The sequence below is a fragment of the Myotis brandtii genome, unplaced genomic scaffold (genome assembly GCF_000412655.1).
Source record: "Myotis brandtii unplaced genomic scaffold, ASM41265v1 scaffold735, whole genome shotgun sequence".
Taxonomy (NCBI): domain Eukaryota; kingdom Metazoa; phylum Chordata; class Mammalia; order Chiroptera; family Vespertilionidae; genus Myotis; species Myotis brandtii.
In genome coordinates, this window is record NW_005370916.1 from 341,400 (window position 1) to 355,789 (window position 14,390).

The following is a 14,390-nucleotide window of genomic DNA, read 5'->3' on the forward strand; positions in this document are numbered from 1 at the left end:
CACTTAGACGCCATGAACCTGGGAGTCCTGCGGTCCTGGGAGCCAGAAGAAAGTGGGCAATTTCATCTCCCTTCCCTTCCTAGCCTTCCGCCAGGTGAAGCGGCCCCAACTCAGGTCCCCTTCCCTGTGAACAAAGATACCACACGTGCCCTAAGAAATGGGTCCTGGGCTGAGTCAGCGTGCTGAGCCCCAGGCAGAGGGATGACTATGCCTGGAGACAGCCCCACATGTCACTCAGCCACCACTGGGCATCCCAGAGTCAAACTCATCGACACAGCTGCCCAGGCCTGCAGAGAGTCCCTCCTGCTTGATAAAGTCCACGCCTCTCAAGGTACACATGCATTGGCCAAACAATAACTATAGTTAAATGCACAAAGGCACAAATGCATAAATGAATGAGCTCCATGTGTGTATCTGTGAATGTGTGGGTGTGAGAAAATTCAGAGAGAAGACAGAGATAGGAGGAAGTGCAGAAAGGGGGGCAAGAGAGATAATTGGATTCTAAGAGAAACTAATAGAGACAAATCAGAAAGAGAGAGGAGAGAGAGAGAGAGAGAGAGAGAGAGAGAGAGAGTAGGGTACCCAGCTAAGGAACTAATATGAGGTAAAGATGAAACCAGCAAGGCCTGGCCACTGTCCAGCAGAGTGATGGCAGATGTTGGCAGTTCCCATCTTCTTGTCCTCCTTCTAGCCTGCCACTCCCATCTCTGGGATCCAAACTCTAGCCTCATTCCAACCACTGCCTTTCCCACATTCTCCACATACCATTGCTTTTCCCACCTACCCCACATGCAGCCCTGACCATTCATTTTGTCTGCTATTACCCTTGGTCACTGTCTTCATGATTAACCAACCCAAAGCACAGCGCTGAGGATATCACTCATGCTCAAGAACCATCAATGGCTCCCAATTGCCTGCTGAATTAGGTTCAAACTCATCTGGCATTCTAGGCCCTCCAGCCTCCCTCTTTGGCTTTACAGCAGGGTGTGTATTGCATACTTGCACAATTAAATGACAGGGAGAGAAGGATGGCGCTGGGTCTAAAAGTCCACCAGTGCTGCTATTTATGCTGGAACCTTTCACTTCACCTTCGGGGGAAATGGCGGGAGTGGAAGGTTGAGCGAGTGGAGAGGCCTTCAATAATTGGTAATTTTTATAATTAACATGCAGTGAAATAGACATTTTGGGGTATACAGTTCTATGAATTTAACACATGGATGGGTTTGTGTTGCCCTCATCACAACCAAGATACAAAACAGCCCCTTAACCCCAAGAACTCTCCAATGCTCTCCCTCTACAATAGCCTCTGCTCCCCAAACCCCTGCTCACCACCAATCGGTCCTCCATCACTAGTTTTGTCTTTGGAGAGTGTCATGGAATCACGCAGGATGCAGCCTTTGAGACCGGCTGCTTCACCCGCACAATGCCTTTGAGATCCCCTGATTCTCACTTCACCCTAGTGGTCTGCTTACCCAAGCACAGTCCCATCCCTATGAGTATGGGACCAAGTTATTGCAGCTGCATGGGCCACAGAGCTTGGGGGAGCCCTGCGTCCCTCTCAGGGCTGAGCCGCGGGTGTGCCAGGGGAGGGCATTAAGGCAGGTGGGAGAAGAGGGTCAAGTGGATTTTTAAAAAAAAAGCCTGGTCGGCCTGCTCTGTAAATCTTAGAGGATTTGGACATTCCCTAATGGGGGCAATTAAGAGTCATTATGCTGAAAACAGAAACGTAAACACAGATTCACATGCTAATTGACAACTAGGGCTGGAAGTTAGGGCAGGCTGCCTTCTCCCTCCTCTGAGTCCTGCTCGGTGCTCCCACTGCCTCCATCCTCCTCCGGTCGCCTAGTGCTTCCTCTTAGTCCTCTCCTACCTCAGGGGCAGCTCCTTCTCAGTGTCTTTACTGGCTCATCCTCATCTCCCCTAACACTGGGGATCCCAGGGCTGCTTAGTCCCAGCCCTGCTCTCTGCTCCACCCACACCCCACTGGCAGTGAGCCCACTTGACCTGTGGCCTTATTATTATTATTTTTATTACTAGAGGCCTGGTGCACGAAATTTGTGCATGGGGTGTGTGTGTCCCTTAGCCCAGCCTGTACCCTCTCCAACCAGGACTGCTGGCTCCCAACCACTTGCCTGCCTGCCTGATTGTCCCTACCCACCACCCTGCCAGCCTGATTGATACCTAACTGCTCCCCTGCCAGCCTGATTGCCCCTAACTGCCCTCCCCTGCTGGCCTGGTTCCCCCCAACTGTCCTCCCCTGCAGGCCTGGTTGCCCCCAACTGCCCTCCTCTGACAGCTTGGTCATCCCTAACTGCCCTCCCCTGCAGGTCTGATCGCCCCCAACTGCCCTCCCTTTCAGGCCTGGTTTCTCCCAACTGCCCTCCCCTGCTGGCCATCTTGTGGCAGCCATCTTTCACCACATGGGGGCAGCAATCTTGTGTGTTGGAGTGATGGTCAATTTGCGTATTAATTTTATTAGATAGGAATTTTTAATTGTGTTAATTCTTACCCGAGGATATTTTTCCATTGACTCTTAGAGAGAGTGGAAGGAAGGGAGAGAGACACACAGAGAGAAATATTGACGGGTTGCCTCTTGCACACCCTGACCTGGGGCCAGGGATGGAGCTTGCAACTGAGGTGCATGCCCTTGACCAGAATCAAACCTGGGACCCTTCAGCCTGAGGGCTGACACTCCATCCACGGAGCCAAACCGGCTAAGGCGCAGCCCTGTGGCTGCATATACAGCCCAGATGCTGGCCTGGCGACGCTTACATTCCCATCTCCAGCCAGAGCCACAGAGTGGTGGCTGGAGCCTGCTTGGCTTGCCGAGGCTCCTGTTAGATTTCCAGAATCTGGGAGAGCCAGTGAGGTCACATTGGCAGCTGGAGTTGGGCTGTGGTAGGAGCATCTACATCATAGAAATCCACAAAAGCTACGAATGAGGAGCCCCTCCCCCACCCCAGAGTTGCCTAGTGCAGTGGTCGGCAAACTGTGGCCCCTTGAGTGTGGCTCTTCCACAAAATACCACATGCAGGTGCGCATGTACAGTGCAATTGAAACTTCGTGGCCACACTCAAGGGGCCAAAGAGCCGCATGTGGCTCGCGAGCCGCAGTTTGCCGACCACTGGCCTAGTGGATCCTTACCAGCACAGCCCTCTGCCTTCTCGGCACTTCCATGGGGTGTCTGACAAGCATGTCACACATAATATGCTGAAAGCTAACCATGAATTCCACCTTTCCCCTCTGAAACTACTGCTTCTCCATCTCAGGAAGTAAGAACTCCATGATGTTTCTAAGTGCTCAGGTCAAACACCTTGTGTCGTCATTCTCACCTCCTTCCTACACCACCCCCCACACACATCAGCAGATCCTACTACCTCTTCCTTCAAACCGGCCCAGGCGCTGACCACTGCACCCTCCACAGCACCTCCAATCACCGTCCTCCCCTCCCAGTCACCACCCTGCCCCGTGCTGTCTATTCACCCTGGGCAGCCAGAGTGTTTTTTTAAAAAATTTGTTAGTTAAAGATGAAATTCACTGTTTTAACATCAAAAGCATACAAATTCAGGGGTTTTAGTATATTCATGATATTGCAACTACCACCTTTATCCGATCCCCAAACATTTTCATCTCTCCAAAAGGAATCTCCACACCCATGAGCGCTCACTCCTCTTCTGCCTCCCCTGGTCCCTACAATCACTCACCTGACTCCTTTCTGTGGATTTGCCTTTTCTGGACATTTCATACAAATAAAATTATACATGATGTGGCCTTTTGAGTCTGGCTTCTTTTACCGCACACAATGTCTTCTAGGTTCACCCATGTGGTAGTATCTATCAGTACTTCACTACCATAATCAATATAATAAAAATCTAAGTGACCATTACAGCAGAATGACCAGAATGACCGGTCACTATGATGCGCACTGACCACCAGGGGGCAGATGCTCAATGCAGGAGCTGCCCTCTGGTGGTCAGTGTGCTCCCACAGGGGGACCACCACTCAGCCAGAAGCCGGGCTCATGGCTAGTGAGCGCAACGGCATGGCAGGAGCCTCTCCCGCCTCCGCTGCAGGCAGGTGGTAAGGAGCGAGGGGTCCCGGACTGTGAGGGGATCCTGGACTGCAAGAGGGCACAGGCTGGGCTAGTCCTATATAATAAAAGGCTAATTTGCAAATCAGCCGAATGGTGGAACGACCTGTCGCTATGATGCACACTGACCACCAGGGGGCAGACATTCAACGCAGAAGCTGCCCCCTGGTGGTCAGTGCGCTCCCACAGGGGGAGTGCTGCTCAGCCAGAAGCCAGGCTCACGGCTGGTGAGTGCAGTGGTGGTGGTGGGAGCCTCTCTCGCCTCTGCAGCAGCGCTAAGGACCCGTTGGAACAGGCCTAAGCCTGCAGGCGGACATCCCCTGAGGGTTCCCGGACTGTGAGAGGGTGCAGGTGGGGCTGAGGGACCGCCCCCCCCCCCAGTGCACGAATGTCGTGCACCGGGCCTCTAGTCGTGGAATAATATTCCACTGTGCGGCGAGACAACATTCTGTTCTACCCACTCATCAGCTGATGAGCATCGGGTTGTTTACACAGAGTATCCCTTTGAAATGTCAATCAGATCAAGTCACTAGCTCAGGGAGCTCCTGCCTCACTCCTGAGAATGCCAAGCCCTGACAGTGCCCAGCGGGTCTGGCCTCCTCTCTCTTCCTTTACTGATGTGCAGGCCGCTGTGCTTTCTGTTCCCCCTGCTTAGAATGCTCTTCCTCCCAATATGCACATGGCTCACCCCCACTTCACTGAGGTCTCTTCTCAAATGCCATCTTATCAGAGGAGCTCCCACTGACCCCTCCCCCTTCCCAGGGCTCCCTTAAACCCCTCACCTTGCTTTATTTTTCCCCATGGCTCACACACCACCTGACAGCACCCATGTATTTACTTGTTTGATTCTTTAGTCTTCCACCCCTGAACCACAGCTGCCTGAGGCCTGGACTTGGGCTGTTGTGCTCACTTAGGAAGAGTACCTAGAATCACATCCAGAACAGAGGAGTTGCTCAACAAATACTTACTGAATAAATGAAGGAATGGGTGAATTCCCACCTCCCCGCTCAATTCAAGAGCCAACAGGGCATCTCTTACTTCTTCCCGCCCCAGGCCTGGGCGCGCCCAGCCTGTGTTCACTCACACTGAGTATCATCTGTGCTGCTCTGTGACTTTACATAGGAGGTTCCTCTCTGAGCCCCGCTTTGCTTGTGAGAGCAGACCAGAGATATCTGCCTGTTGACACGAGACTCAGGGCGCAAGTCAGGGCGAAGGAGCAAAGCCTGCTCTGCACTGGCTAACCCGCTGTCAACATATGACGTCCTTGAGCTCGACAATTCCTTCTTCCTCTCCATTCCTTTTTCAAACGAAGTGGGTGACAGATGGAAACTGAGGCCTGGGGATGGGGAAGGGAAGGTCTCTGCCCTGTGCCTTCATGGGCAGTGACACCACCACCATGAAACCTTGCTGTGCCAGGAAGTGCCTCTTGCCCCTCCCGCCAGGTCCTGCACTGACGCCCCCCCCACCCCAGGGCACGGAGCCGGCAGGCGCCCAGGCGGGCAGGACAGGGTGCTGGCTCTGGGGAGCGGGCTCTGTGTCCTCCTTGGTGGCCCACCCTCACCACAGCTGCCTGGCGGGACCCTCCAGTCCCTGTTTCTAGTTGATTAGGGTGTTTCCCAGCCCACGGCCACAGTGATGGGGTGAGACACTTGGGCACAACTCCCAGTGGAGCTGTGCTTAGCGTTACCCTGTGAGACAGGGGCACAGACAAAGCACACCACCTGCTGCTGCCAGGGGCACTGCGAGAGGTGGCAAAGGGGGGGGGAGTGTGGGAGGAAGAAGCCACGTTCTCGGGTGGGACTGGGCTCACTGGTGCCCATGGTGAAGGGGCACCATGGTGGGCATGAGCCAGCCAAGAGGCAATGGAGAGAGGAAGAGGGATGGAGAGGTTTGTTAGACCTGCTCGGCTACCAGGGAGGGTCTGCAGGAAGACCAGCCGCTGCTTTTGGGGAGTGTGATTCCCACGATAAAATGACTCCCACTCTCTCCCACCCATTCCGTCCTGCTCACGAGCGTGGGTGGTGGTGGGCATGGGGAAGGGACCACCGCCAGGGAGCTGGGTGAGAGGGGACTGACCCCCAAATCCCATATGAAAGGTGACCCCCAGCTGCTGGGGGGTCTGAGCCGAGGGCACTGGGGCGTGAGCGGGTGAAGAACGGGCCCTGGCGCTAGGGCTGCCAAACAGGCTGCCTGCTGCACACCTCGCCGGGGCTGTGGGCCCGGTGTAAACAGCACGCTCATTAGATTACGAACGAGACTAAATTAGGGGGTGTCTGCGCCCTGCCGAGGGCTCCCTCCGGTCCTCAGGGCGGCTGGAGCTTAGCACGAAGAGAGGAATCACACCACGGGACGCAGCCACGCACACACAAATCCTCATAATCATCGTCGTCACCGTAAGGGCCTCAGCGAAGCCAACTGGGGAGAAATTAATGGGAAAAGCACAAGCAGGGCTGCCCGCTCCCCTTGGCTTCCCTTCCAGAGCGGCTGCTTTGAAGTGGGCAGATCCTCTCCCGGCGGAGAGCCTACTATTGGGGGAGAAACCCTGGAAATGCGAGCCGAAGCTGAGACAACAGAGGTCTGGCCAACGGACCCCCATCCACCAGCAGGGAGGAGGCGGGGCGGGGACAAGTGCAGTGGGGCTCACCCAGGCCCCGCGGAGTTCAGGGACCTGCTCTGCTGACGCTGCTTTGGGTGGACACTGTGCAGCAGAACCAGCAGAGCCGCAGAGAAACAGGAGCCGCCAGGGTGGGCACGCTGGCTGGGGGGATGGGGATCAGCCCTCCCGCCACCTCCTCTCTGCTTTCCTTCCCTGGGTGAGAGGTGCAGCCTGTGAGAGGCGTTTCATCATTTCCTTGTACCTCCTGGGGGACTCGGGGGGAGGTTCGTGATTCCGGGCAGATCCCAGTTCCCTCCCTAAAGGAGGGAAAGAAGGGCCTGGATACCTGAGCATCAGACATGCACAGAGGGCAGGGGCCTACATCTGCCGCCATGGACGCTGGCTGCCAGGCCTGCCCTCTCGTCCCTGCTTCTCGGGGTTGGGTTCTAGTTCAGGCTGCTTTGGAAAGCAGAGGTCCAGGCCCTGGGTGTCAGCCGGCCGGATGAGTAAGCAGCTGGAATTGCTCCCTGGGGTGGCTGGGAGGCATGTTTCCCGTGACTCTACTGAAAAGTAGGTGCTGGCGGTGGATTGATGGGGCCCAGCTGAGCGGTGGCCTGGAGGGTCTGGAACTGGAAAATGGACCCCCAGCTGAGTGTGTGACAAGGAGCAAATGTCCTCCCTGCTCCCACCCTCGCCTACCCCACCCCACCCCACCCCACAGGGATGTGTGGCCCAGACCCCAACTCAGAGCAGTGAAATGTGGGCTGGAGAGAGGCAGCTGAGGAGGGAGCGGGCTGAGGTTCGCAGTCAGTGAGCACAGGGGTTCAAGAGGGGTGGCATCTTTTTTGGGGCCACAGACCCCCCTCCCCCGACAGTATGGGGAAGCCCCTTCTCAGAATAACATTTTAAATTGTATAACATTAAAAAACCCCACAAAGTCGACTAATTATTTTGAAATACAGTCATCAAAGTATTTTTAAAGTGCATTATGGTAGAATCATGTGCTTTTTAATGCATGAGACAATGAGATTTGGGCCTAATATATGCTGTAATTTCAAAGTAGTGATGCATGTGAATGGCATTTTGAGATCCCTGGGACACCTGTAATAGGTGAAAATATCTGCAATTTCTCTTGGGGTCAAAGTCACAGGTACCACTAATGCCATTTTTTCATACTTAAAGGGTGTGGCTCAAGGTCAGTGAGAGGTGAGTGAAAATAAAGATGCATTTTTCTCCGTCCAGAGTCATGGGTGCTTGGGGGTTCCATGGGCCCCCTCTCCCGGGTCCAGAACCCCTGGCTGACAGGAAGCCTGGGAGGGGCCGGCAGCCACACACCTTGCGGGCCGCAAGAGGAGAGGGCCCGAGAAACTGCAGGCTGGACAGACGGACCAACAGGAACAAATGCGAAATTAAATGTAAATAAACACGAGGTTGCGGGCTGGGCTCTCTGACAGGCCTGGAGCACACGTGGAGTGGAAAGGGAGGGTGATGGATAAAAGCAGCACCAAGATGAGCAGGAGAACGAGAAAACCTACCCTCCTCGCTGGCCCTCCCGCTGCCCATCCCTGCGAATACACCCCGTGCTGTGGAATATGGCCTTTCTCCCGTCATTTGCTCTCTTTCATTTATTTATTGGTGATGTTTTCTCCTTGGGGAGGGGGATCATTTTCTCTGTGTTTGCTCTGCCCCTCAAACAAATGAATCGTGTCATCTCCTGCCTGCAATAGGAATTAGCTCCTGACAGATGCGTCCCTGCTCACCTCTGTCGGGCAGGCGCCCCTCCTTGCCTTGCCTTCCCCCTCTACCTCCCCCCAGCCACGCTGGAAACTTTTGAGAAGAATGGGGAGCCCCGCAATACATGCATGAAGCACAGGATTGAGAGTTCGAGGCCAAGCCCTGAGGCCCACTGTCTGTGTGAGCTCAGGGAAGCCCTTTAAGCTCTCTGAGCCCTGACTGCCTCCTCTCTGAAAAGGACACGACATTACATATATAGTAGCTCTCAGGGCTGGGGACAATAAAAGCAATCAAACGTTACAGGGCGCTTTTCATAGGCTCGCACTGTTCTAAGGACACATACTGACTTATTTAATCCTCATGAGAGCGTGTGAGGCAGGTACTATTATTGTCTCCCTTTCGCAGATTAGAAAACCAGTCAGAGGGGATACATAAGTTCCCTAAGGTCACACAGATCAAAAGTGGCAGAGCCAGGATTTGAACCCAGGCAGTCTGGCCTCAAAGCCCTGGTTTGAACCACTCCAGCTGCTTCTCTCTCCCTAACCTGTGGGATCTGATAAACAAGCACATGGGCAGCTGGGAGAGGTTGGTGGGAGATGAGGCCCACAGAAGTGCCTGGCCCCCGCCCCAAGTGGGGAGCAGAGGCCGCTGGAGCAAGTTCAGGGAAGGGAGGGTGAGCCGACATCAGGGCGGTAGTGAGGAGGGACGTCAGGTGGCACCCTCCCCTCCTTTTGGACCAAAAGGATGCCTTGACCATGAACCGAACTGTGACCTCCTGGTTCATAGGTAGAGGCTCAACCACTGAACCACACCGGCCGGGCAGGATGGGAGCATGACTTGCCTGGAGTCACTCTGCGGTGGGGCCTGGCTTCTGTGTTTCCTCTACCACCTCCAATGGGCTGCTGGGGAGGTCTGGCTGCAGAACACTGTGGTCAGAGTTCAAAATGCTGAGCCAATTCTACCTGGGGGGTGGGGGTGAGGGGGGGCGCTCTGTCATAAAGACTCAAGGCGGCCACTCGGTGTCCTCCTGGGAAGAGCTCTGAAGGCAGTTTCTTGGACTTTTTAGGTTTCCTTATAAGGGGATGGGGTCCTTGGCTTCTTGCAGACACCCGAAGAGGAAATGGCTAAACTGCACGAGAGCCTCGGGCTGGTGCTGGAAAGCACCTGCCGGCTGGAACCGTGGCCAGGGCAGGGGGCGGTCTTCTGTGTGGGAGACTTTCCTACCTCCATCTGCTTCGGCCCCTGACAGTCCACTTTCAACACAGCAATCAGATGGCTCCTTAAGAAAGAGGACTCAGAACCTGCCAACTCCCTCTCTCCCCACTGGGCTCAGCGTGACAGGAAAAACGCCTCCCTGTGCTGGCGAGGCCTGCCCCGCGTCTGCGGTGACTGCGGCCTCGCCTCCTATGCTCTTCAGTTCCCGGCCACAGGAGCCTCTTTTCTGCTCCCTGAAGATGCCGGGCCATTTCCAGGCCCCTCTGCCCCTGCAGGGGCGCACCCGCGGCGAGAATGTTCTCTCTGTGCAGCCCCTATGGCTGCCTCTCCGCACCATGCAACCCTGCTCTAACCGCACCTCCCTGGAAGGCCTTGTACCACTGAGTCAAAAATAACCTCCTGCCCCCAAGCCCACAACTCACAGGCTACTGGCTTCTTGACTTTCATTCCCACCTGCAACGATGCTGTGCTTATTCCTCCGCTTCCCCACGGGACAACACAGAAGCTCCCGGAGGTCAGGGCCCATGTCCAGCACTGCCCCCCCCCCCAACCCCGTGTCGGGACAGAGCAGGTGCACAGTGATGTTTGTGGAGTGAATGAATGCATTAACCACCCCTCCCCCACCTGTGCAAATTCCAATACAGTCCCTCAGAACAGTGGGGGCAAATGAATGAGGTCTGTTTCCAGAAGCAGCCAGAACCAGGCAGTAGAGGCCTCTGTGGGGGATACTGGGGCCCCACTCCCCATTCTAACCCTGTTCCTCCACGAAGATGTTCTCAAGGACAACAGCAGGCGTGTCCTGCGAAGCTGTGGGTCAGGAGCGAGGCAGAAATAAAGTGGATCAAATGCTCCCAACTCCTGAGAAGAAAGACACGACGCACGAAGGGATGTCGATGGAGGCAGGTGAGAGGAACTGCCCGGTTTTAGCTACCCGAGTCCACTGGGAGGGGTCGTGCATAATGCAAAATGGCGTTTAAAAGCACACCCAGTTGCTGGAATTTGTAAAGCAGCTGGAGGCATGGATGGCCCCCCACACTCCCTGTCTCCCTCCCCTCCCTCCCCACCCTTCAGAGGCAGGATGCAGAACGCAGATAATCCACTTGCTTCCAAGGAGAAGAAGGTTTAAGAACTGAATGGAAAATTCCAGCCATCCCAATAACCCCACTGGTGTAGATGGGCAAACAGGACAGCCTGGGGCTGGATAGGACTAGGGGGAGGGGGGAGAAGGCACAGGCACGATCAGGAGAGGAAAAGTTAACTAAGTGGAGAAAATGCAAAGAACATGTTGGGGGCAGGAGGTGGGTGCAGACAGGATGGAATCAACGCGAACAAGTGTGCTGCGCGCTTCCCGTGGCTTCCCTGAGCCCGAGGAAGGACAGGAGACCGCCCAGCAGCCAGGCACAGGACGAAGCTGCCGCAGCCTTTAATTTGAAACTCAGAGATGGGCTCCCACACCAAGGCTGACTCCTGGGGCCTTTGCCTTGAGATTTCTTTTGGGTGTGATTTGCATTACAACCGTTTATTTGCATCTCAACTGTCACCCAGAATAAATGGGTTGTTGTTGGTTTCGGCCCGCCCTGTCCCTTCCTTCCCTGGCTTCTGTGAGTTTTCTATAGCCGAGCAAATCAGAAGAAATTACTCCTGGAGACTTGACAATGAGGATGGAGTCCTTGGGAGAGAGAAGGGCCCTCTCTCAAGCACCTTTGTCGCCTGGAATGGTCCGGCAGAGCCTGAGATGCAGCAAGACACCGAGTAGAACCTTCGAAGTGGAGAGGACGGCAGGCACCATCCAGTCTTTGTGAATTAGATTAGCATCCTCATTAGAAATGCTGGCTGCACAGTGCTGACTGGGGGGCTAACTGCTGCCTCCTTCCCTTGCTGTTTGCCATCAGCACCCTCTACTGCCCCAAAGTGGACGTTTGGGGTCCCCTTCCTACACCAACTTGGCAGGAATTGGGCTTCAGCACAATGGCTCTGAGTGATGGCCAGTCTGGGTCAGTGTGTCATTCACTCGAGCCCTAACCCCACTATCCGTATTTCTGAAGTGAGCAAAAGCAGACCTGCCCCTGCCCGTGGCTCGTTCCGTCTAATCGGGGGACAGATATTAGACCCTCACACTAATAATGCAAATCACAGTCCTGGGGAGCGGAAGGGGGAACCACATGGCTCCACAGGATCTGTGACACCTGTGATCCTCTCCACATGCGGGTTCCCTTCTTCCTCCAAGTTTGAGCACATTTTCCTGCCACACTTAGCAAATCCAGAGTCACCTTCAACTCAGACACAAATCCCGACAGACGCATTCTCCCATCAGAAAGGAGACTGGGAGAAGTGACAACTAGAAAGTCTCTTACAAAAGTTGCCTGAGTTCTCTTAGAGCAGCGGTTCTCAACCTGTGGGTCGCGACCCTTTTGGGGGTCGAACGACCCTTTCACAGGGGTCGCCTAAGACCATCGGAAAACACATATAATTACATATTGTTTTTGTGATTAATCACTATGCTTTAATTATGTTCAATTTGTAACAATGAAATTGGGGGTCACCACAACATGAGGAACTGTATTAAAGGGTCGCGGCATTAGGAAGGTTGAGAACCACTGTCTTAGAGTTTTCAGTGGCCTCTGTCTTTTCTGTTCCTGTTGGCAACGTGGCTGAACACTCCAGCCTGGGACCCAGGGGCCTGACCCTCGGTGCCCTGGGCTGGGCCTAGGGCGCAGTGTCCAGACCTGAATCGCTCTGGGGTTTTGGCGAGTGGAGAAGACATCCGAGATAAAGAGGGCAGGCAGTTTAGAAAGCAGCTTGTCCCTCCCTCCTACTTAGCAAGCAGCCCGGGACCACACTGGAGTGGTTCGGGTGGGGGTGGTGCGGGTGCAGCTCTGTTGGGAGCCTGGAGGATGAGATAACCTTGGGGTGGGACAGTCTGGGCCTTGGGGCTACAGCTCCTCTGGGATAGTTCTCTTCCTGCACCTCACTGTGCCCTGGAGAAGTGGAACCCTGTGGGGAAGAGGCGAGTCCTCCACTGTCAGAGACGCTGGCCAACTCCCTGGGGAAAAGAGGGGAGCGGTCCCTCGCTGTGCTGGATCCCGTGTCTACAGCAGGCGTGCTGGTGCCTGTGCCCGGGTGGGGAGCCGTCACTAGAGGGAGGCTGTACCCAGACACCCCTCAAATTCCTGTAGATGCCTCAGAAAGGGCTTCCAGCAAAGAGCCTGAGATAAAACCCAAGGGGTCAGGGTGACCTTGGAACCCACCCGCTCACCCCCAACCAGTCCGGTGAGCAGGGCCTGGGGGGTTCGGGACCTGCTGGTGGTGATGCTCCCTGAACCCCTCTGGTTAGACCCGTGCATGGCAGGTACTGCACTAGGTCCTCTGCCCAAATCCCGGGGCTCCTCCCCTCCAAATCCTTGTTGGTAGCCCTGGTGGCAGACACAGATTGATGGCTGCTTCCCCACACCCCACAGCCTCTGGCGGCAAGGTGGGGCCTGCAGCCAGTTCTGGCGGATGGGCCCACTCTGGAACGAAGCACAGAGGAGCCGGGGCTTAACCCCCCAGCCGTCCCCTCCCTGCTGCAGGGACCAACGGAACGGCAGTGCACCTGAGTATGTCGTTCTTACACAGACGAGTGAAGCGAGGCTTAGAAAGGGCCAATGACTCACCCAAGGACACAGAACTAGCAAACGGCAAGGCGGGGCTTGAATGCAGGCCCCGTCCGATTCCAGAGCTTGGGCCGCGAACACTACACGAGCTGCCTCCCCTCTGGGTTGCCTCCAAAATTGAACCCAAATTCCTTGACTGGCATTTAAGGTGTGTCCCAGCCCACCTTCCCACCAGCCTGCTACACAAACCCTGCATCAGTCACATGAGTCGCCACCTGTCCCTCCATCCACTTGCAGGTTTCTCCCTCTGGGCCTCTCTGTGGGCGGCTGCCCGCCCCGCCAGCCCTCCTGCGCTCCGGTTCACTATCTGATTCACGCCCCAAGGCTCAGCCCTAGTCCGCCTCTTGTCAGAGAGCCTTTCCCGACTCCCAGCCCTACGTCCCCTTCCTCAGCGAGCTCCAGAGCCCTCGCTGGGCATCCCTGGGCCCTGGACCCACCACCGGTACCAGTGTCTCTGCGCTCCTGGGCTGTTGTTATACCCGCTTATCTCCACTTTCTAAACTTTCTACATTTCGGTATATGTTTTATTCTATTTATTTTTATTTATAAATTCTCACCCAAGGACACATTTTTATTGATTCTAGAACAAGAGGAAGGGAGAGGGAGAGAGAGGGAAAGAAACATCGATGCAAGAGAGAAACATTGATCGGTTGCTTTCTGTACGCGTCTGGACCTGGGATCGAACCTGCAACCTGGGTATGTGCCCTGACTGGGAATCCAACCCTCGACCCTTCAGTGCACGGGACAATGCTCCAATCACCTGAGCCACACCGGCCAAAGCTTGTATACGTTTCAAAAGGTTCATTCCACCTTTGTGTAGACACACTTGGGTCCTTGGGAAAGGACCATGGGGTTATACTTCCTGAGCTCCCTCAAGGGGCCAAATATAGATCCTTGTAAACAATAGGTGCTTAATAGGTGCTTAACAGTGATCAGACAGATGGGTCTGAAATGACTTAGTAGGAGATGTAGGCGCGCGCGCGCGCGCACACACACACACACACACACTCAGGAACTGATCTGCCCCTGTGGCCCTGAGTCCTTGCAGGGGACCGTGTCCAGCTGAGAGAAGCTGGCAGGAGAGGAGAGGGATGTGGGAGGT

The 14,390-nt window shown here is 55.1% G+C and overlaps 1 protein-coding gene across 1 annotated transcript in view; it reads right to left on the reverse strand.

Annotated features, from left to right (window-relative positions):
• Window positions 1-14,390, reverse strand: part of CDH23 (cadherin-related 23) — a 381,871-nt gene that overhangs the window by 191,886 nt on the left and 175,595 nt on the right. The gene's annotated exons all lie outside the window — the stretch shown is intronic.